The 24,487-nt window shown below is 40.4% G+C and overlaps 1 pseudogene; it reads left to right on the plus strand.

Annotated features, from left to right (window-relative positions):
• The first annotated feature begins 732 nt into the window (after nucleotides 1–732).
• On the plus strand, nucleotides 733–1,710 carry LOC102913989 (large ribosomal subunit protein eL8-like; annotated as a pseudogene).
• Nucleotides 1,711–24,487: the final 22,777 nt, after the last annotated feature.

Raw genomic sequence — 24,487 nt, forward strand, 5'->3', positions numbered from 1 at the left:
AAGGAAGGAAGGAAGGAAGGAAGGAAGGAAGGAAGGAAGGAAAAGAAAAAATGTATTACAAAAGTGTTCTCAATTGTCTTAGTGCTAGCAAGATATATATTTTTGGGACTAGATGTGTTTATATTTGGCCGTAATGTTTTGGTGCCCATATTTATGTACACATGTGTTTTCCTGTTCTGGTGAATGCGTGAAAAACTGTAACATGTATTCTGTGTTTAGGTACATAGTTAAACATTCTATTATTATACGTAGGTTACACTAAGTGTACTATGTATTGAGGTACATGTGTGCATTTGACTCTGTCCAAGTCTCTGAATATCAGTGTGAGTCCAAATGTATGTAAGTATATTATCTGTGTGTTTCTATGTGAGGCTGTGTACCTGTGTAGTCAGTATTCATCTATGTGGTTATGTGTTTGTGCATTTGCATACATGTTTGTATGTGCTTTTGGACATTTCTGTGTCACATATGTTTGTATGAATGTCGATGCATTTGTAATTTCAGTTCAATAGTACTCATATATTACTGTGTATGTATGTATATTGAAGTATGTTTTTGTACATTTTATGTGACTCTTTGCTTGCTTCATATAACTGTGTAGAACTATAGCACATGTTTATGTGTAATAGCAATATTCATATCTGTTCAGGGGGATCAAATTCATATGGAATTTATACATGTTTGTGTATGCTTATAAAAACAATACCTGCTCTCTCCTCCATTTGAGCAAAGATGCTCCAAGGTAAGAAGGCCAAGGGGAAGATGTCCCTGGTCCCTGCCATCATAAAGAAACAGGAGGACAAAAAGGTGCTGAATCCTCTGTTTAAGAAAAGGCCTATGGGCCGGGCGGTGGTGGCGCACGCCTTTAATCCCAGCACTCGGGAGGCAGAGGCAGGCGGATCTCTGTGAGTTCGAGGCCAGCCTGGGCTACCAAGTGAGTTCCAGGAAAGGCGCAAAGCTACACAGAGAAACCCTGTCTCGAAAAACCAAAAAAAAAAAAAAAAACCAAAAAAAAAAAAAAAGAAAAGGCCTAAGTATTAGATGGGACATCCAGCCCCAAAGAGATTGCACATGCTTCCTCGAATAGCCCTGCTATATCAGTGACAAAGAGCCATCCTCTATAAGCTCAAAACTCCTGCCATTAACCAGATTGCTCAGGCCCTGGACCAGCAAACAGCTACCCAGCTGCTGAAGCTTGCCCACAAGTACAGGCCAGAGACAAAGCGCAAGAAGCAAAGGCTTTGGCCCGTGCTGAGAAGAAAGCTGCTGGCAAAGGGGACGTCCCGACTAAGAGACCACCTGTCCTTCGAGCGGGGGTCAATATAGTCACCACCTTAGTGGAGATTAAGAAGGCTCAGCTGGTGGTGATTGCCCACGATGTAGACCCCACTGAGTTGATGGCCTTCCTGCCTGCCCTGTGTCAAAAGATGGGGGCCCCCTACTGCATCATCAAGAGAAAGGCCAGGCTGGGGCGGCTGGTCCACAGGAAGACATGCACCACTGTTGCCTTCACACAGGTTAACTCGGAAGACAAGGGTGCTCTGGCTAAGCTGGTGGAAGCTATTAGGACCAATTACAATGACAGATATGATTGAGTCATTTCAGATCTGCTGCCACTGGGGAGGCAACATCCTGAGTCCTAAATCTGTGGCTCAGTTTGCCAAGTTGGAAGAGGCAAAGGCCAGAGAACTCGCCACTAAACTGGGTTAAATGCACACTGCTAAATTTTCTGTGCATAAACATAATTAAAAATAGCCCAACTAGGGATTAAAGACATGTCTTGGTGGTTAAGAGCACTTGATGCTCTTACAGAAGATCTGAGTTCAGGTTGAATGACTCACAACCTTCTGTAACTCCAGCTCCATAGGATCTAACACCCTCTTCTGGTCTTAATCGACACTCACACATACATGTTAAATACGCTCAAATAAACATGTACACATACACACAAACTTTAAAAAAATACCCAGCTACATGAAAATCTCTTGCTTAGAATCTCATTTTGTTAGACTGTACTGGTACTCAATTTATGTCTTGAAGATTTATTTATTTGTTTGTTTGTTTATTTATTTATTTATTTTTGGTTTTTTCGAGACAGGATTTCTTTGTGTAGCTTTACATCTTTCCTGGAACTCACTCTGTAGCCCAGGCTGGCCTCGAACTCACAGAGATCCGCCTGGCTCTGCCTCCCGAGTGCTGGGATTAAAGGCATGCGCTATCACTTGTGTTGCAGAGATCATGTGATCCTTTCTGATCACCTATACCTGGGCTTTGTCATGAGCAGTATCTGTCCTTTTTCATATCTCGAATTCCTAATTATCTAAATCATCCCCTCCTACCTTTACAATGAACTAATTTACATTATAAATCAAGTAGTCAGCCCTTCAACCCACTGGACCATCATTTTATTGATCTTACCACATTTCCACTGTTTACCTCTCCTTACCCATTTTCAATTATTTTTGTTACTCATTAGAATCTCTTACGGCATCTAAGCTATTTTCCTGGTTTAATGAAGTTCTCCCTTTTGTATGCATCTGCACTTGTGTGCATGAATGACCTGCGAGATTACACAATGTGTATTCCCCAGCGATATTAAGCTTACCCTAGAATCACACCATAGTCTCCTAGTCCATTTATTTTGACATTCCTTGAAGAACATTTCACACTTTCTTCTCCTTCCAATTTCTGGTAGCTACTTCCATCCTTAGCAGATGATGTTGCCTCCTGTTTCTTTAAGAATGTTTCAGCATTTTTGTTCATAGATGCTACTTTCCTTGTATTAGGGATGGAAAGCTAAGATCAAACTTTCCCTGTGTGAGAAATCTCACTCCTATTCCAGGATAGCTATTAGAAGTTCTTTCCCAACAGCCAACATCAAATTAAATGGAGAGAAACTCAAAGCAATTCCACTAAAATCAGGAATGAGGCAAGGTTGTCCGCTCTCCCCATACTTATTCAATATAGTACTTGAAGTTCTCGCCAGAGTAATAAGACAACATACGGAGATTAAGGGGATACAAATTGGAAAGGAAGAAGTCAAGCTTTCCTTATTTGCAGATGACATGATAGTATACTTGAGTGACCCCAAAGATTCCACCAAGGAACTGATAAAGCTTATAAACACCTTCAGCAACATAGCAGGATACAAGATCAACTCAAAAAAAAAAATCAGTAGCCCTCCTATATACAATGGACAAAGACGCTGAGAAGGAAATCAGAGATACATCACCCTTTACAATAGCCACAAATGACATAAAATACCTTGGGGTAACACTAACCAAGCAAGTGAAGGACCTATATGACAAGAACTTTAAGTCCCTGAAAAAAGAAATTGAAGAAGGTGTCAGAAAATGGAAAGATCTCCCATGCTCATGGATAGGCAGGACCAACATAGTAAAAATGGCAATTTTACCAAAAGCAACCTACAGATTCAATGCAATCCCCATCAAAATCCCAACACAATTCTGCACAGACCTGGAAAGAACAATATTCAACTTCATATGGAAAAACAAAAAAAACAGAATAGCCAAAAGAATCCTGTACAATAAAACAACCTCTGGAGGCATCACAATCCCTGACTTCAAGCTCCACTATAGAGCTACAGTAATAAAAAACAGCTTGGTATTGGCATAAAAACCGACATGTGGACAAATGGAATCAAATTGAAGACCCTGACATTAATCCGCACATCTATGAACATACAATTTTTGACAAAGAAGCCAAAAGTGTACAATGGAAAAAAGAAAGCATCTTCAACGAATGGTGCTGGCATAACTGGATATCAACATGTAGAAGGATGCAAATAGATCTCTATCTGTCACCATGCACAAAACTTAAGTCCAAGTGAATCAAGGACCTCAACATAAATCCAGCTACTCTGAACCTGCTAGAAGAGAAAGTAGGAAGTAGTCTTGAATGCATTGGCATAGGAGATTACTTCCTAAATATAACACCAGTAGCACAGACACTGAGAGAATCAATCAATCAATGGGACCTCTTGAAACTGAGAAGCTTTTGTAGAGCAAAGGATATGGTCAACAAGGCAAAGCGACAGCCTACAGAATGGGAAAAGATCTTCACCAACCCCACATCTGACAAAGGACTGATATCCAGAATATATAAGGAACTCAAGAAATTAGACATCAAAACGACCAACAGTCCAATTAAGAAATGGGCTATAGAACTAAACAGAGAATTCTCAACAGAGGAAACTCAAATGGCTGAAAGACATTTAAAGAATTGCTCAACATCCCTAATCATCAGGGAAATGCAAATCAAAACAACTCTGAGATACCACCTTACGCCTGTCAGAATGGCTAAGATAAAAAACACTGAAGACACTTTATGCTGGAGAGGATGTGGAACTAGGGGAACTCTCCTCCACTGCTGGTGGGAATGCAATCTTGTACAACCACTTTAAAAATCAATATGGCACTTTCTTAGAAAATTGGGAATCAATCTCCCCCAAGATCCAGCTATACCACTCTTGGGCATATACCCAAGAAATGCTCAATCATACCACAAGAGCACTTGCTCAGCTATGTTCATATCAGCATTGTTTGTAATAGCCAGAACCTGGAAACAACCTAGATGCCCTTCAACTGAAGAATGAATAAATAAAGTATGGCACATATACACAATGAAATACTACTCAGCAGAGAAAAACAATGACATCATGAGGTTTGCAGGCAAATGGATGGATCTGAGAAAATCATCCTGAGTGAGGTAACCCAGACTCAGAAAGACAAATATGGTATGTACTCACTCATAGGAGGATATTAGAGGTGGAACAAGGATGACTGGACTACTACTCACATCACCAGGGAGGCTACCTGGAAAACAGGACCCCAAGAAAGACACGAGGATCGCCCAATGATGGAGAAATGGCTGAGATCTACATGAACAACCTGGACATGAGTGGGAGTAATGAAGGGCGAGGGTCAAGGAAAAGAGAGCCTGTGGGAGCGGGAGATCCCAGCTGGATCAAGAACAGAGAGGGAGAACAAGGAATAGGAGACCATGGTAAATGAAGACCACATGAGAATAGGAAGAAGCAAAGTGCTAAAGAGGCCCACAGAAATCCACAAAGATACCCCCACAATAGACTGCTGGCAATGGTCGAGAGAAAGCCGGGACTGACCTACTCTGGTGATGGGATGGCCAAACACCCTAATAGTCATGTCAGAAACCCCATCCAAGGACTGAGGAATCTGGATGCAGAGATCCATGGCTAGGCCCTGGGTGGAGCTCCGGGAGTCTAATTAGCAAGAAAGAGGAGGGTTTATATGAGTGAGAATTGTTGAAACCAAGGTTGGATAAAGCACAGGGACAAATAGCCAAATGAATGGAAACACATGAACTATGAACCAAAGGCTGAGGGGCCCCCAACTGGATCAGGCCCTCTGAATAGATCTCTGAAGTATTCGAAGGCCACCTGGCCAAACATCCTAATTGTTGTGCTAGAAACCCCATCAAATGACTGAGGGAACTGGATACAGAGATCCACGGTCAGGCCCCAGGTGGAGCTCCAGGAGTCCAATTGGTGAGAAAGAGGAGGGTTTGTATGAGCAAAAATTGTTGAGACTAAGGTTGGAAAAAGCACAGGGACAAATATCCAAATGAAAGGAAACACTATGAACTATGAACCAATAGCTGAGGAGCCCCCAACTGGATCAGGCCCTCCGGATAAATAAGACAGTTGATTAGCTTGATCTGTTTGGGAGGCATCCAGACAGTGGGACCGGGTCCTGTCCTCACCTGGGGCTTATACAGGGACACTTGGCTCGGCCTGGGAGGAGGGGACTGGACCTGCCTGGACTGAATCTACCAGGTTGAACTCAATCCTCGGGGGAGTCTTTGCCCTGGAGGAGATGAGAATGGGGGTTGGGCTGGGGGGGAAGGGGTGGGGGTAGGGTGGGAGGGGGGAGAACAAGGGAATCCGTGGCTGATATGTAAAATTAAATTTAATAAATAACTTTAAAAAATGAAAAGAAAAAAAAGAATTAGTATAACAATATACTATAATAAGTTATTTAATATTAAAAAAAAAGAAGTTCTTTCATCTATCTTCAGGACTATTAGTCAGCTCTGGACTAAGGGATCCAGCAGACCATTTCAATCATCAAGTACATTAGGATTTATCTCCATTTAAAAAGCAAATTATCATAGGTGACAGCATAGACCAGTGCACAGCACTTGCCTATTACGCACAAGGCCCTAGAATGATCATCCCAGCACCTCTCTCTCTCTCTCTCTCTCTCTCTCTCTCTCTCTCTCTCTCTCTCTCTCTCTCTCTCTCTCTCTCCCTCTCTCTCTCAACTTGCTCTTCAGCCTTTGCTCTATTCTTTGTTCTTCATAGCAAAACTCAGGAGGTTTTGTTGTTGCTACTTCATTTTGCTTTGAATTTTGAAACAAGGTCTGACTCTAGCTAAGACTTACCTGTAACTCACTATGTAGCACAGACTGGCCTTGAATTTGTGGTGATCATTCTGCCTCAGCTTCCCAAAATGCTAGGATTATAGGCATGTATCAGCAATCCAGTTGTGCTGTTCCTAACTCCTTCATGAACCCATTTTAATCAAGCTTTCTGTCTCACCGTTCTCTTAGAAACTGTTCTCACAGTCATTAGTGACCTCCACATATTCGGATACAGTCATTCTCAGATATCATGTGGACTATCAATGACATGCGGCACAGTTGTCATTCTTGAAAACATTGGACACCATAGCTCACCACCTGATTTCTTAAATTACTGACCATGCCTTTTCATCTCTCTTGTCTGCTCCTTCTCATCTTTTGATACCTTATTGTGTCACAAGGCTTAGTCCTTGACACTGTTTTCCCTATTTCTGCTCACTTCTTTGGTAATCTTATCAAGTTTCATGCCTTTAAACATCTTTTAGTTTCTAATAATTCAATGATTTTATATTCTGGTCAGATCTCTACAGACATGCAGGTGCACCTACATATTTGTGTCTCCATGTAGACATCTACTTGGCACCTTACACTTAGCATGTTCAAAACCCAATCCCCTATTATCTCCGAACACAAACCAGCCGCTCTATAGTGACAGATCTTGTCTGAAGAAACAACACATCTGGTAAAGAAACACCACACTTAGCATTGCTTAAACCAACTCTCCCAGAGTTACTAGGGCTCTTCTCTTTCTCTCAAAATCCTAGCCGTTTTCCCAGCAAATCCTATTAGCTATACTGCCTACCTATATCCAGAATCGTACCATCATTCCTCCATCTCCCCTTCTTTATCCTTAATTTGTTCCTGTTTTCAAAAACTGAGCAGAATAATCTTTGTGTATGTGTGTGCGTGTTCATCTGTATATAAGCACATATATATGTGGGGGGGGGTATATGCATGAATGGATGCATGTATTGGGGTGGTGCATGTGCCTGCATGTGTGCATGCATGTGGAGGCCATAGAACAATCCTAGGCATTGTTCCTAGGGTGCCATCTATATTTTTTCCTGAGATGAGATCTCTCACTAGTTTGGAACTTATTAACTGTGTTAGGCTTACTGCCAGTGAGCCCCAGAAATCTGCCTGCCTCTGCCTTCCTGGTGCTGGGATTGATCGCAAGCTCTCACTACCATGTCCAGCTTTTTAAATGTATTCTGGGGATGGAACTCAAGTCCTTGTACTTACATGGCATGCGCTTCACCAACTGAGCTCTGAGGCGATATTTTTAAAACGCAGATTAAGCCATTCTTCTGCTTATCATCCTACCATGGTTCTTCACCTTGGAGCAAAAGCCCAAGTCTTTAATAGCAACTAAAAAGACCTATATGTCGTTGTCTATCACGTGCTCTTCCTTCAGAGAGCTTCCTGCCAGACACACTGGCTTCCTTACTGTTGCCTCAATATGCTAAGCATTTTCCTGCCCCAGGGCAACTGACCTCATTGTCTCCTCAGCCCAGGAATATCTTGATACAAGCAACTGCATGCCTCACATTTCCACCCCTTTAATAATAATATTTTTTAAAGATCCACTTAATTGGACCTTCCCTGGCCACTCTTACTCAAAATGTCAACTATTTACCTAGCATTTCATCTTTCACTTTCCTGTCTGTACTTTGTCATGAACATATCACTAGCTAACCAATTACATGTGTGTTTTTTAAACCACCATCTTCTCACTATGATGTGAGACCGACAAAACCAGAAAATTTTAACTCTTTGCTCAATGCTGCATCCATATTGCTTAGAAAAACCCCGGTAACATGTGCTAAAACAGTGTAAACATCAAGTAAAGTTCGCTAATACTTCCAAATTATATGTGAGCTGAAGCTCTGAATTTGATAGAGCAACAGTGATAACAGGAGTATAATAACTTCCATTTACTGTGTGCCTAATATGTATTTATTAGGCTCTTTTCATATATTATGATAATATATAGACATCCATATACACATATAATGTATATGCATATGTTTTAAAATAGTAAACATTCCAAGTATGATGGTACAGGCCTTTAAGAGGAGACAGAGGCAGGAGGATCTCTTTGAGTGCAAGGAAGGCCAGCCTGGTCTATTTAGTGAGTTCCAGAACAGCTAGGGCTGCACAGTGAGATCCTGTCTCCAAAAATAATGAGAAAAATGAAATAAAATTTAAAAACAAAAAATTTAAGGAATCTGTCCAGGATTATAAAACACTAACTGTGCTACACATAGCTGGTCTGTGTAAGGCCAGAGCAGGTACTCTCAACTACCTTGTGCTAATGTAGGCATATCTTATGGTTAGCATATGTTTGTGCATTGTCTTAGTGTGTGCTCTATGTGCAAGAGCATGTGAAGACATGTGACTGTCTGAGCTCCCTAATTGCCCCTAGGAGCACAGGCATGTTTTTCTGAGACCATTCTGGTCATTTCCTCACCTGTTATTTTCCAAATTGGCCAGCAGAGGGGGCTCAGGAATTTTTTTCTCATCTTGAAGAAGCATTCACAGCTTCCTTTGAAAAATGCATTCCTGAAGGGATAGCTATGGTTTATGATTAGCTTTTCATACTTTGGAAAGAGAAAGCAGGCATCCAATCAGACCTAGAATCTCTCTACCACCAAGGCCATATCTGTCTGAGAGCAGACATTCACAAAGAATGCTCAACCACTGAGCTGCCCAGCATCCCCTCCATCTCTCCTACAGTACCACAACATGTCTCACTCTCTGATTCTCCCTTTCTCAAAAACTAGCAATTGCCTGAAAGATAAAAAGGTTTTGTCCAGATTTTTGTTGTTGAAGTTTTTTGTGTATTTAGTTTTCTGAGATGGACTCATATAGCCCAGAGTAGCCAAACACGACCTCAAATTCCCAATTGTCTGTCTTTCTTTCACTTCCCAAGTGCTGATATTACAAGCATGAGTCACCTCACCATGCCAAGCTCCAGTTAATTTTCTTGTAGAGATCCAATAGTTTCAGCACCACTGTTAAAAAGATCATTATTCCTCCATTAAATTGACTTTGCTCTTTGCCAAAGACTAGCTGCCTATATTTGTCTGTTCATTTCTAAGCAGTTTTTTCTGTTCTATTGGTTTGTCTATTCTTACACCAATTTCACAATATCTTGCTTTCTGTCACTTTATAGGAAGTCTTGAAGCCACAGGCATAGTCTAAGTGTTTCAATTTTGTTCTTCTTCAGGACTTTGCCATTTAAGGGCTTTTGCCTTTCAATGTCAATTTTAGAGTCAGTCAGTCAACACAAACAATAATTGGGATTCCAATCGAGACTGCCCTGAAGCTACCAGGGAAAATGGGAAGAAGCAAGCTCTGAACAGCCCTGTGTCTTTCAGACATCTAGGTATCTCTCCATGCATATGGATCATTATTTAATTTTTTCATCAGAATTTTAGCTAAGCCTTTCAACTGTGATTCTGTTATAAGAGATACTCATTTTAATTTAAAAAGAGTTTATTTTACTTATGGAGGCAGCAAGTGGGTGCAGATGCCAGCAGAGGCCAGAAGAGGATGTCAGAACTTGAGTAACAGATAGTTGTTAGCCACCTTATATGAGTGCTGGAAACTGAAGCAGGTCCTCTGCAGGAGTAGCCAGCACTCATAACCACTGAGCCCTCTCTCCAGACCCTCATTTATTCATTTTGCATTGTAATTAGTTGTTGCTAGTATACAACAAAGTAATTGAATGCTGTATATTAACAACTTGCCCTGTGGCTAACCACTTAGTTCCATAAGCATTTCTGTGTTTTGTTAGTGTGTTAGACTATTCTACATGTCATGGCCATGTCATTTGCAAAATAATCCTGTGCATGTACTTGTGCACATGCGTGCGTGTGTGCATATGCGTATGTGTGTGTGAAAGCACACGCATAAGCACGCATCATTGAATCCTTGGGTTTACTCTACAAGAAAGGTGCAAATAATACCCCAATTTTACAGGAGGAGAGGAAATTGAAGCTTAACTACCTGAACTCAAATGCCCAAGGGGGGAAAAAAAACAAGAAAAAACTTCTGGGAATGTAGAAGCTGATATGTAGCCCAGGTGTGATCTCTGCATGCCAAGACAGAGAAACATTTCCAGGATATTAATAGAGCAAAGGGAGCAAAAACTCCTACGGAGGAGGGAAGTGAATTTCTGTTCCTGGTTCACTGTGTGTCACTATGCAAGTTACAGGATTCAAAAGAGTTAGGATATCTATACCACTGATCTTCATAATATTGGTCCTGCTCAAAGGTGCGTCATATTACTAGCAGAAAAGATAGGGCTCAGATATACTACTTCAATTCTGCAACTTAAGAGATTTGTCTTAACATAGACGGACTAATATTTATGTAAGAGTATGGAAGAGCTATATGAAAAAGCAAAGGAACTTTTTCACCAGTGCCCTAGACATATATACACTAGATCAGCGGTTCTCAATCTGTGGGTAGTGACCCCTTTGCCTACAACCATCAGAAAACACAGATATTTACAGATATTACAATTCCTAACAGTAAATTACACTTCTGAAGTAGAAATGGAATAATTTTATGGCTGGCGGTCAGCACAACCTGAGGAACTGTATTAAAAGGTCGCAGCATTAGGAAAGTTGAGAACCACTGCTCTAAGAGATGCCCCAACTAAGAGGAAAGGGTACAAGATGAAAACAGCAGGCAAACACCACAAAGTTTGAAAGTGGCACTGGTCTTCTCAGAAGCATAGCATTTTCTAAAACAGGAGACAGCTGCTATTTTTGGTATACAGTCTAATGCTGGGTACACAGCAGGCACTTGGCAAGTATGAACAACTCTTTCCTTGGTTCTATTTTGAAAGCTAGGAGTCTCCTAGCACAAGCCAGGGTCATAGCCTTTATAACCACTAAATAGTTGCTACCTCAGTTCAGAACACATTCTCTAAGACCTATGAGGACTGGCCCAGGACAAACTTTCTAAAGTACTCACTTCTTCACCCCTCTCACATTTATGGAATACTTATCTGATGTCTGGCTAATCCTTTGAACTTAGTCATTGGTTTATCTCTCCCACTGATCAGCTAGGTGCCTTCAGGAAACTTTACTCTGGAATGCTTCATCTCCCAGTTAGGAATAAGGGGGTGGAAATCCTATCACCTTCATGGGGTTCTGGGGAGTATGAAATGAGGAAAATGAGGATGACACTGAGCAGAGTGCCTAGTACCCCAACATTCTACAGAAGTGTCAGTCACTGTATTTTTCCCCGGAGCATTTTCTGAAGTCCTGCTGTCTGGCCACAGGGTGTTGTGAGCAGAGAGAGCCCAGAATCTCTGGATAGTCACACTTGGCTACTTACTAATTCGCCAAGAATCTCGGAACACATGCACAAGAGGTTAAAACAGAATCTTCCATTCTAAAGGATATTTCTCTGCCCCAGGAAGGCTCACCATAAATCAAGGGCCCAGGGAACATCCTTGGCTGAGCCAACAGGGAGCCAGAAAGTCTGGTTGGTAAAGGAAGCTGTGGTGATATTGTGTATCAAACAAAGCTTGCCTGAGGATCAGAGGACAGAGCCAACCACTAAATTAAACACAGATGCCAGGCAGTGGTGGCACACACCTTTAATCAAAGCTACTCTGGACTATATGAGATTGACTCAGTCTAGGAGAGAAACAAAGCCAGGCAGTGGTAGCACATACTTTGAATCCCAGTACTTGGGGGTCACACACCTTTAATCCCAGCCCTTGAGATCTCATGCCTTTGCTACCAGTATTTGGGAAGCATACATGCCATTAATCCCAACACTAGGAAGGAAGTGAAATGTCTGGGCGGAGAAAGGCATATAAGGCATGAGGAGACAGGAACTAGATTGCCTTTTGGCTGAAGACTCAGAGGCTTGCAGTCTGAGGATTCGTGGAGATAGAATCTCACCTTCTATTCAGCCTAAGGATTCAGTAGTGGTGAGAAGTTTCTCTAGTGGCTTGTTCCTTTGTCTCTCTGATCTTTTAGCATTTACTCCAATATCTGGCACCAGGTTCTTATTATAAGACCATTTAGGATTTGTGCAACAGAAGCAAAGGGGCTACGGTAGGGACTAAGCAAAGACATTTGAGAAAAGCCCCAGCCTGGCACTGGTATTCACTGTGTGAACAATTATTAGGATTATCGATGGTTGCAGGCCCTTGAGGATCCTGCTGGTGAATTACTTAGACTTACGGGGAATGGCCTACAGGGCAGGAGATATGGAATACCTCCTACCTGAGCAGACGCTAATAAGTCAATGTTGATGTTCTCAGACATGTTCTCTCTAGAGAAAGAGTAGCAAATACACAGCAGTAGTTCTGAGCAATGTTCTTCCTGTATGAGGGGGACATCCCTGATGCACCACTGAGACCAGAGAAAACCTCTGATCTGGCTTTGACATAGTGTTCTGGGAGGAAATTGCCAAAAGGACAGAAGGCGGTCTCGGAACCTTGCCTAGGAGAAGATTTGCCTTTTATTTCTTAAGGATATTTTTCACATCTCATTTCAGTTAGTGACTGTATTGGTTATGGTTTATATTTGTATTGAAATCTTTATTGACATGAGGGCAGCTTCACATGCTGACATAAGAGACTGGTAGCTTGGATTGAATAAAAGGGGGAAAAGGAGGAATTCTATAATAGCACTAAAAGAAGCATATTTATTTATTCATTCATTTATTCATTCATTCATTCAATCAATCAATCAATCATTCATATTCTCTCTCCTTTCCTCCCTTCTTCCCTTGCCCTCTCACCCTCTTCCTTGCTCTCCTCCTTCTCCTTCTCTTCTCTTTTTCTTCATGTCTGCTATGAGGTGAATTAGCCTTCATCACATGCTTTTACCATCAGGATGTTCTTGCCCTACCATGGACTCAGTATCAATGCAGCCATGGGCTATGTCCTAGTTTGTTTTATGTCAACTTTACACAAGCTAGAATCATTTGGGAAGAGGGATTCTCAATTAAGAAAATGCTTCTATACAATTTACCTGTAAGCAATTCTATAGTGCATTTTCTTAATTAGTCAATGATATGGCAAAGTCCAGCCTATTATAGGTGATTCCATTCCTGGGTAAGTTGTTCTGGTGTGTATAAGAAAGCAAGCTGGGCAAGCCATGAGGAGCAAGCCAGTAAGCAGCACATCTTCATGACATCTGCATCAGTTCTTGCTCTGCCTTGAGTTCCTGTCATGACTTTCCTGAACGACAGACTTCATGCTGTAAGACGAAATAAACCCCTTCCTTCCCAAACTGATCTTAGCCATAGTGTTTTATCACAGAAAAAGAAACCCTAACCAAGACAGAAAATGGACTTAACCCTCTAACCACAAGCCAAAAATAAATAATCTGCGCCTTTCAATTGTTAATTTCAAGCATTTTGTGGAAGCGATCAAAATCTGACTAAACAAACATAGGAGGTTTAGGGCATGTTTGTTCCAGCTTAGTAGAGTGGACCTGTCCTCTCTGTCCTGGAGCCCAGTTCTCTTCCGGGCTCTGCTGCTGGAGTCAGCACTTCATCACTGTGCACCAGGTAAGCCCCAGACATTGCCTCAGCCAGTCCTCTCAACCACAGTGACCTATGGATTTTCTCAAGGTCCCACAGCTGGAAAGTGGAAAATCTAAGACGAGGAGGCTTGATCTCTTTATGCTGCCACACCTGTCCATGAGGTCATTTCCTGTGGCACCACTAGGCCTATGCACATCTGTTTCTCAGAAGACCCCCTGGAGACTGGCCTCAATCTTTATTGAAGTTTTATGGATTCCTGGGTTCGAATTTCAGCTGCCCAGTATAAAAAGATGAGCCCGATGCCCACCAAGAGCTCTAAGGCCTCTATCACTGGCCTGTCATCCATTCCCCTGTGTACTGCATGGGGAGGCCCTCACAAGTTCAGCCCATCTGACAGACAGCTACCTTTTTTTTTTTTTTTTGTCTCCTCCAATTGATTTTCCTTCTGACTTTTAGATTTTGGTTAAGAAGTTCATTTGGGGGCCAGCCTCCTGGAACTGGATCTTCTTGTTTCTCCATTCTTTGATACATATATTGTCATCAAATTGGCAAAACTTGACCAATCTCTATGACACTGCATATTATATGCTTTTCCTTCAAACTCCTTCCTCTAAATTACACTAATCTCGAAACTTCTTTTCAGATTTTTTTCTTGAAACTAATTTGTTTCATTCAGTTATTCATTTATTCAGTATATTCCTGCTGATACCTTGTGATTTGCTGAGAATTAAACTAGGAGGTGCTGTTATAACAAAGAACAAGACAGACCCAGCCCCTGATGCCTTAATGCTTCTAGTCTATCTGAGAGAAATAATCATGAAGCAACTCACTACTGATTCCACTCTGTACATCTAGAATTTTCTCTAGCTTCCATACTCAAACCTCATACCTCACTAAATTTGATTAGCCACCTATTACTAAATACACATTGTACTTTTCAACTCCCTAGAGTTCTAAATCTTTCTCCATTTTAGTAAAAAGATATGAATAAACATATCCCCTATGAAAATAGAATAATATGCAATGAGTACATGTAAAGGTGTTTAATATCATGAGTTATCATAGAAATACAGATAAAAAATGTAACATGTTACTTCATGTACAATAAAAAGGTGGATAATAGAAGCTTTGGTGAAGTACATGAAAATACATGGAACTCATAGACATTGTTGGCAAAGTTAAAATAGTACTGTACTTTGGAAAAAATACTTGGCAGCTGCTTTAAAATCTAAACAGTGACCATGTAATTCAGCAATCAATTTCTAAGTATATAACAGAGGATAAATGAAAACATATGTACATTACTCACAATGGCCAAAAGGTAGAAACAATCCAACTATCCATCAAGCCATAGATTCAAATAGAAAATATAATCTATGCATCCACAATATCCATAGACTATTATTTGGCAATAAAAGAATTAGGTACTAATATGTGCTACAGTATGCATGCATCATGGAAAAATCAAGCTAAATGGAATAAAGCATTTATATAATGGGCTGTATTATATTATTCCTTTTATATGAAATAAAACATCCACTTGGTGTGGAGAAGTTGGAGAAAGAAGAGTTTGAGTGGTAACAGATGTGGATTTCTGTTTTGGATGAGGGAACTCTTCAGGAATAAGATAAGTTGAGATAGCTCAGCATTGTGAACATATTTTTGAAGCCTCTGGAATGTACATTTTTAAATGGCAAATATCATGTACATGAATTATAGATCAAAACATAATTTAACCTGAAAAAATAAAAATAGAACTACTGAATCAGTAGTGCCACTTCAGGGCATATATTCAAGAACACTAAAAGCATGTTCTCAAAGAGATGCTTTCACACCTCTGCTCATATCACCACTATTCACAGTATGCAAGAGAAAGAAGCATTCCAAAGACCCATTCATTGATTAATGGATAAACAAAATGTGGGGGCTGGGGATGCAGCTGAATACAATAACATTTTCCTACAATACAAGAGGCACCATAAAAACAACAACATGTAGTATATTAATGCAATAGAAATCTATGCAACCTTAAAAAAAGGAATCCTGTCACATATAGAAAATAACAGTAAACAATGCAACAATAAATTTAAGAAAATATTTCCAATTACAATAGCATCAAAAGAGAGAAAATCAGCAGTAAATTTAGCAAAAGAAGTCTATGGTGTTGGAATAAGAATGGTCCCCATAGGCTCATATGTTTGAATGCTTGGTCCACAATTGCTTAAACTCTTTGGGAAGGATGAGGATGTGTGGCCTTTTTGGAGGCGGTGTGTCACTGAAAGTGGGCTTTGGGATTTCAAAAGGCCCAGCACCCCTCATGCCCCTGCTTGTAGATCAGACATAAGCTCTCAGCTCCAGCACCATGCTTGACTGCATTCTGCCATGCTTCTTGCCATGATGGACATGGACTCACCCTCTGAAACTATAAGCATGTTTCCAATTAAATACTTTCTTTTACAAACTTCCCTGGTCACAGAGTCTCATCATATCAATAGAAAAGTACCTAAGACAAAGTGTAAGACTGAAAACTATAAAACCTTGTTAAAAGAGATCAAAGAAGACCTAAATAAAGCAAAGCATACTCTATGTCCACAGATTAAAAACCTTTATTGCTACAGTAGGACTATTCCACCAAATTATCTACAAAGCAACCAAGTCACCAACACATCCTGGATGCCTCTTTTGAAAAAGTAGACAAGCTGACTAAAATAGTCTTATAGTAATGCAGGGAGCACCAAATAGCTAAAAAAAATCCTCAAAAATATTGAAATAATTATATTTCCTGATTTTAAATTTCATTACAAAACTATAATAATGAGGTCAGGCGGTGGTGGCGCATGCCTTTAATCCCAGCACTTGAGAGGCGGAGGCAGGCGGATCTCTGTGAGTTCAAGGCCAGCCTGGTCTACAGAGCTAGTCCAGGACAGGCTCCAAAGCTACAAAAAAACCCTGTCTTAAAAAACTAAAAACAAAAACAAAACAAAACAAAAACCAACAAAAAACAAAACTATAATAATGAATATTGTGTGGTAATAGTATAAGGATGAACATGAGGATCAGTGGAATAAAACTTAGAGTCCAAAAACAAACCTTTACTTTTATGGTCAATTGACTTCAATACGGGTAATAAGTTCATTAATGTGGAAAATTGTGTTTTCAATAAAAAGTGCTTAGATAACAATATCCAAATGTGAAAAAGTGAATTTGAATCCCTATCACATACCATATATAAAAATTAACCAAAGAGTTGTATATAAGGCACATTCCATGAGATAGGATGTGGTAGTATTGTGTTCCCTGAAATATTGTGCACTCTAATAAACTTATCTGGGGTCAGAGAACAGAACAGCCACTATATTAAACATAGAGGTTAGGCAGTGGTAGCACACGCCTTTAATCCTAGCATTTCAGAGGCAGAGATCTGTCTGGATCTCTGTGAGTTCAAAGCCACACTGGAAACAGCCAGGCATGGTGACAAACTCCTTTAATCCCAGGAAGTAATGGCAAGAGGCAGAAAGGTATTTAAGGCATAAGGATGAGGAACTGCAGCCTGGTTAAGCTTTTAGGCTTTTTGAGCAGCAGTTCAGCTAAGGATTTGTACTACAATAGGATCCATAAACTTACACTGATAGAGTGGCCAAGAACCTGAGATGAGATAAGTCATGGGCTTAGAGGAAAGCCTATTACTATTATTCTGCTGAAGGGAGATAGCAATAAAATGGCTCCTAATGACATACTTTTCTTAGTTTCAGTTTCTATTGCTGTGAAGAGACACCATATCCACAGCAACTCTTATAAAGGAAAACGTAATTGGGTTCAGAGGTTAAGTCCATTGTAATCTTGGTAGGATGTGGTGGCATGCAGGAGGATGTGGTTCTGGAGAAGTAGCTGAGAGTCCTACATCTTGAAGGTAACAGGAAATGGTCTGAGTAAAGCTTGAGCAAAAGAGACCTCAAAGCCTACCCCCACAGTGACACACTTCCTCCAAACAAGGCCACACCTACTCCAAAAAGGCCATACCTCCTAATAGTGCCATTATCTTTGGGGGTCATTTTCTTTCAAACCACCACACTATTGCTATACCCATAAAACAGTGCCTCACTCATCCCATGTCAGGGAAGCTTCTATTTGCAGTAGATAACAATTAACACCAAGATCTACAGCTGGACAATGTGAAGAGAGTAAGAGACTTTGGAACACCCAGTTCTAAATAGGATGCAATCAACTATCCCCTCCCGTTAAGGTTCAGAGGTGTATGCAGAAGATGAGGTAATGATATAAAGAGTCAGAGGTCATGGATGACTCCACAAAACAATGTCTTCCAGACACAGAAGGACTGATGCACATATGAACTCATAGAGAATTAGGCAGCACATACAATATTCACTGATGTAAGCTAAATGGGGTTCCAGCAAAGAGAAGAAGAACTGGACAAAAATTTATACTCCTAACCAGGAAGCTTTATGTAATTGATATGTGCTAAGAAAGGAAAAAAATCAGTGTTCTCCAATGAAGGGTCATTGGATATATCAACCATACTCCAAGGAAGGTCCCTCACCCAGGAGTAGTTAGCAAACACAAAATGATCGCCATGTTCAGGGGTAGGGAGCTTTTTGCTTTGGCGTTTTTTGTTTTTTTTTGTCTTACCAGTTTGGGTTTATGTGTTTTGATTTTCATATTTTGTTTTTTGTTTTGAGAAAGAGAAAGAACAGTAAGTTAGATGGATAAGAAGGTAGAGAAAATCTGGAAGAAGGTGGGGGAGGGGAGAACAGCATAAAATATATTATATGAAAATTTTTAATAAAATGAAAAATGAGGTCATGAATTTCAAAGAGAGCAAAAAGAGGTATATGAAAGGGTTTGGAAGGAGGAAAAGGAAGGGAAAATAATATAATTATATAATCTCAAAAAAATAACTTAAAAAATTAACCCAATTAGGTCAAAGACCTAAATGTTAAGAACTTATTCAATAAAACATAGGCATATGTCTTCATGACCTTATTTATTATATATAATATAATATATATTATAAATATATAACTATATATATTATATATATGAATGACACACAAAGCACTCAACAAGGCCAATAAAGCTAGGAATGGTTACACAACCCTATAGGTAGAAGCAGGAAGATTTTAATTCTAGGGCCAGGCTGTGCCACATAGTGAATTCAAGGGCAGCTAGGATTACATAAGGATACTGTTTCAAAAAAGAAAGAACACAATTTAAAAAACAATCAATAAATGAAAACTATATGCAGTGGACTTCACCAAAATAAAAATTTGTGTGCATACAAGGATATCATCAAAATAATAAAAAGACAATCTCCTAGAAAATATTTGTATAATAGTATTTTTTTATTTTAGAAAACTAAGCTGGGCGGTGGTGGCGCACACCTTTAATCCCAGCACTCAGGAGGAAGAGGCAGGTGGATCTCTTTGAGTTCCAGGCCAGCCTGGGCTACAGAGTGAGTTCCAGGAAAGGCACAAAGCTACACATAGAAATCTTGTCTTGAAACCGCTCCCCCAAAAAAAGAAAGAAAGAAAGAAAGAAAGAAAGAAGAAAACTAGTACATGGATTATATAAGCAACATGCTTCAACAATAAAAGGAAATATATAGGGAAAAGACTTGAATGAACCTTTCTCTAAAAATAGATGCACAATAGCCCAATAAACACATTACAATGTGCTAACCATCATTAGTTAATATGGAAATATCACAAAACCAAAGGAAACGCAAATTTATGTCCATTAAGAATCTTATAATTAGAGGTGAGTGCCTGGGCTGAGACCCAGAGAGGTCTGCCCCTAGATCTCATCCCTGGGCACCAGCCATTCTGGGGAAGACCTGCCCAACTTGGACCCAGGTTCTGGCCATCAGGCAGGATCCCCTCCATCCCCACCGGGAAGGTTCCCCTTCTCCAAGACCAGCAGCACACCCTGCAATCACCACGCCCTGCCCCCACGCCCATCCACCTGACCCCAGGCACTTCCTGAGACTTAGAGACCAGCCCCCAACTCCCATGCCTCCCCGGAGCTCCCATCTGGACAAGAAAGAGAGGCTTCCTGAATCTGTCAGCTCTGTCTGGACCAAGAGCGCTGATAAAATCAATAATGAATCCACAAGGAGATGGGCAGACATTAAGGCAGAAGTACATACCAAAATGAAGAGCAATACAGTATCACCAGAACCGAGCCCTCCTCCAAAAGCTACACCTGAACATCACAAAATGGAAGAAGCAGAAGAAAGCAACTTTGTGAATAACATCATGAAGAGGGTAGAGGCTTATATAGAACAAATCACAAATAAAATCGAGGAAAAGACAAATAAAAAATGGGAAGAATGCTAAAAAAAAACAAAACAAAACAAAAAACTAGAGGAAAGGACAAATACAGCAAACAAAAAACCAGGATTGCCAAAAGAATCCTGTACAATAAAACAGTCTCTGGAGGCATCACAATCCCTGACTTCAAGCTCTACTATAGAGCTACAGTAATAAAAACAGCTTGGTATTGGCATAAAAACGGACATGTGGACCAATGGAATCGAATTGAAGACCCTGACATTAATCCACACACCTATGAACATATAATTTTTGACAAAGAAGCCAAAAGTGTACAATGGAAAAAGGAAAACATCTTCAACAAATGGTGCTGGCATAACTGGATATCAATGTGTAGAAGGCTGCAAATAGATCCATATCTGTCACCGTGCACAAAACTTAAGTCCAAGTGGATCAAAGACCTCAACATAAATTCAGCTACTCTGAACCTGCTAGAAGAGAAAGTAGAAAGTAGTCTTGAACACATTGGCATAGGAGATCACTTCCTAAATATAACACCAGTAGCACAGACACTGAGAGAAACAATCAATCAATGGGACCTCTTGAAACTGAGAAGCTTTTGTAAAGCAAAGGATATGGTCAACAAGGCAAAGCAACAGCCTACAGAATGGGAAAAGGTCTTCACCAACCCCACATCTGACAGAGGACTGATATCCAGAATATATAAGGAACTCAAGAAATTAGACATCAAAATGCCCAACAGTCCAATTAAGAAATGGGCTATACAACTAAACAGAGAATTCTCACAAAGGAGGCTCAAATTGCTGAAAGACATTTAAGGAATTGTTCAACAACCCTAATCATCAGGGAAATGCAAATCAAAATGACTCTGAGATACCACCTTACACCTGTCAGAATGGCTAAGATCAAAAACACTGAAGACAGCTCATGTTGGAGAGGATGTGGAGCTAGGGGAACTCTCCTCCACTGCTGGTGGGAATGCAAGCTTGTACAACCACTTTGGAAGTCAATATGGTGCTTTCTTAGAGAACTGGGAATCAATCTCCCCCAAGATCCAGCTATACCACTCTTGGGCATATACCCAAGGAATGCTCAATCATACCACAAGGGCACTTGCTCAGCTCTGTTCATATCAGCATTGTTTGTAACAGCCAGAACCTGGAAACAACCTAGATGCCCTTCAACTGAAGAATGGATAAATAAAATGTGGTACATATACACAATGGAGTACTACTCAGCAGAGAAAAACAATGACATCATGAGGTTTGCAGGCAAATGGATGGATCTAGAAAAAATCATCCTGAGTAAGGTAACCCAGACTCAGAAAGACAAACATGGTATGTACTCACTCATAGGAGGATACTAGATGTAAAACAAAGATGACTAGACTGCTACTCACAACCCCAGGGAGGCTACCTAGAAAACAGGACCCCAAGAAAGACACAGGGATCGCCCAATGACAGAGAAATGGATGAGATCTACATGAACAACCTGGATGTGAGTGGTGGTAATGAAGGGTGAGGGTCGAGGGAAAGAGAGCTTAGGGGAGCAGGAGATCACAGCTGGATCAAGAACAGAGAGGGAGAACAAGGAATAAGAGACCATGATAAATGAAGACCACATGAGAATAGGAAAAAGCACAGTGCTAGAGAGGTCCCCAGAAATCCACAAAGATACCTCCACAATAGACTACTGGCAATGGTTGAGAGACAGCCTGAACTGACCTACTCTGGTGATAGGATGGCCACATACCCTAATTGTCGTGCTAGAAACCTCATCCAATGACTGAGGGAACCGGATGCAGAAATCCATGGCCAGGCCCCAGGTGGAGCTCCGGGAGTCCAATTGAGAGAGGGGGGGGTTTGTATGAGCGAGAATTGTTGAGACCAAGGTTGGAAAAAGCACAGGGACAAATAGCCAAACGATTGGAAACATAAGAACTATGAACCAATAGCTGAGGAGCCCCCAACTGGATCAGGCCCTCTGGATAAGTGAGACAGTTGATTAGCTTGATCTGTTTGGGAGGCATCCAGGCAGTGGGACCGGGACCTGTCCTTAGTGCATGTGCTGGCTGTTTGGAACCTGGGGCTTTTACAGGGACACTTGGCTCAGCCTGGGAGGAGGGGACTGGACCTGCCTGGACTGAATCTACCAAGTTAAACTCAATCCTCAGGGGAGTCTTTGCCCTGGAGTAGATGGAAATGGGGGGTTAGCTGGGGGGAAGGCAGAAGGAGGGGGCAGGAGGGGGGAGAACAAGGGAATCCGGGCTGATATGTAAAATTAAATTAAATTATAAAATGAAATTTAAAAAAAAAGAATCTTATAATTAAAATATGGGAGTGTGGGAAGGCAGTGGGAGAGAAGATGAATAAGAACAAAGTAAATTATATATGAAAACACAATAATGAAATCCATTCCTTTATATGATAATTTATAATAGTACTCTTTAAAAAAATTGTGGTCAGGTTGAAGCCATAGCTCAGTGGTAGAATACTTGTCTAGCGTCTACAAAGCCCAGAGTTTCTAGTCATACAAATACCAAAACAGTCCTTAGGATGTGAGAGGGTAAGAGCAAGAGAGGGAAGAAAGAAAAGAGAGAGAGAGAGAGAGAGAGAGAGAGAGAGAGAGAGAGGTGGGGGAGGATGCATGTGGTTGGGGCAGTAAGAACAGGCTGAAAAAAAAGAATAATTTTATGCCTGTTATTTCAAGGCTAGCCTAGATAATGGTATTAAAAAATAACAATGTAAAAAGTAAGCTTTTCAAACAATTGAAAGCTGAAAACAAGTACTGTCAAGGATGTGAAAATTTGGAGCCCTTATACATTGTTAATGGAATGTTATATGGTATGGCTCCTTTGCATAAAGGTTGGCAATTCTTCTAAGTTATAGATTTCAACCTATAGCTCTTCTATAGCTTTTGTTGAATGTATTTTTAATTTTTTACTCTTTTGGTATAATTGTTGTAAATGGAATTTTCTTAATTTTATTGCTAGAATGTTCACTGAACTTGCATAGAAATTCTGTTTGGGGTTTGGTGTTACCTGGGATGGAATGCAGCATCTTGTACATGTTAGACAAGCAATCAACCACTGAGCTACATCACCAACCCCAAATGACTTTTATTATTGATCTATTTCTTGTAAGATTTCTGAACTCACTCATTGGCTCCAGTAGTTTTTTGATGGATTTTAATGTTTTTTTCTACCTATCAATAAAGATTATTTTCACCTCTTTCCTTCTAATTGGGATGCCTTACACATGATTTTAACCCCATTTTCCCGTCTCAATTTGCACTACTGATAAGTGCTGATTATCTTGTCTTTATCTGATCATAGAAGGACAGCACTCCTTCTTTTACCAGTTAAGGGTACTGTTACTGGGGGTGCTTCCCCTTCATTTAAAATTCTGTCCTAGTTAAGCATGGTAATCTTCTTTTTTTCCTAGCTCTGCAAGTGTAGACCACAGGGAACGGGAACACACTTTCACTATATGACTGTCATGATGAGACTAGAGCGGTGGGACAAGGGTCAAAGCATGATAGTCAGATGTTAAACACCCCTGAAAGGATTCCCCTCATATCACTCAAATGTATAAAGAGAATAGCCCAGAAATGAGGTATTCTGAGCATTTATTTTCAAAGAAATAAAAGTATCATTTCCTCCACTAATCTAAGCGTTAAAGACATTCTTTGTTTTTATAACCATTACACTGATGAGCAAATTTCAAAATTTAAAAAAAAAGGGAGAAGGAAGGTAACTGTTCTACACCCACCCCCACCTCTTAAGTCCTCCTAGGAAGCTTTTCAAGAACGACCTACCTCTTGACTGGGAGTGTTACTCAGTAATTACAGCACTTGCCTGAGGTCCCATGTTCAGTCCCACATATACACACTTCTGAATAGAAGTGTTCAATTAACTGTTAAACATCCTCATCAATTAAGAGATTATTTCCAAACATGATTGGATGAGTTTAAAATATCCAGTTCATTCTAATCATCAGGTGGAAGAACAGTCCTAAGGAGAAAAGAGCAGATAGACATGCAAATGATCTCACAAATCTTGCAGAAAAAAACTCTGTCTGGAATGACTGAATATTTTTTTCTTTTCATTTTTCTTTATTAAGAAAATTTCTACTCACTCTACATACACAGATAGCCCCTCTTCCCACCCTCCATTCCTCCCTCCCAAGCCACCCCACATCCCCACATTCCCAAATCAAGGTCTCCCATGGGGAGTC

This window comes from Peromyscus maniculatus, chromosome X (genome assembly GCF_049852395.1).
Source record: "Peromyscus maniculatus bairdii isolate BWxNUB_F1_BW_parent chromosome X, HU_Pman_BW_mat_3.1, whole genome shotgun sequence".
NCBI lineage: Eukaryota > Metazoa > Chordata > Mammalia > Rodentia > Cricetidae > Peromyscus > Peromyscus maniculatus.